At 50.2% G+C, this 257-nt stretch overlaps 1 protein-coding gene and 1 long non-coding RNA gene across 2 annotated transcripts in view; one reads left to right on the forward strand and one right to left on the reverse strand.

Annotated features, from left to right (window-relative positions):
• The window catches only part of LOC119589268 (venom dipeptidyl peptidase 4-like), a gene marked incomplete in the record, with an annotated part of 98,295 nt that overhangs the window by 6,791 nt on the left and 91,247 nt on the right, over window positions 1-257 (reverse strand).
• The window catches only part of LOC119589269, an 11,272-nt gene that overhangs the window by 3,177 nt on the left and 7,838 nt on the right, over window positions 1-257 (forward strand). The window lies entirely within an intron of this gene.

A 257-nucleotide genomic window follows, 5' to 3' on the forward strand; every position in this document is an offset into this window, starting at 1 on the left:
CGCTGCGCCTAAAGCAAAATAGGAGTAGTTCCCGTTGGGAGTTTCGCGCGCGTGCCATTGAGCCTGAAGTCTATGCTCCCGGAGAGTCCACGCCAGTTGAAGGGTTGGGGAGAGCCGCCTTGAGAGCGCCTCGATTCAGCAGTCAAACATGCTCTTTAAACGACCATCTTTAGAGAACACCCCTTGCTCTCATTTAAATCATCATGCAATCCCGTGTTACCCTTTCTATCATTACAACACTCCTAAGGATATCCAGT

Source organism: Penaeus monodon, chromosome 25 (assembly GCF_015228065.2).
Source record: "Penaeus monodon isolate SGIC_2016 chromosome 25, NSTDA_Pmon_1, whole genome shotgun sequence".
Lineage (NCBI taxonomy): Eukaryota > Metazoa > Arthropoda > Malacostraca > Decapoda > Penaeidae > Penaeus > Penaeus monodon.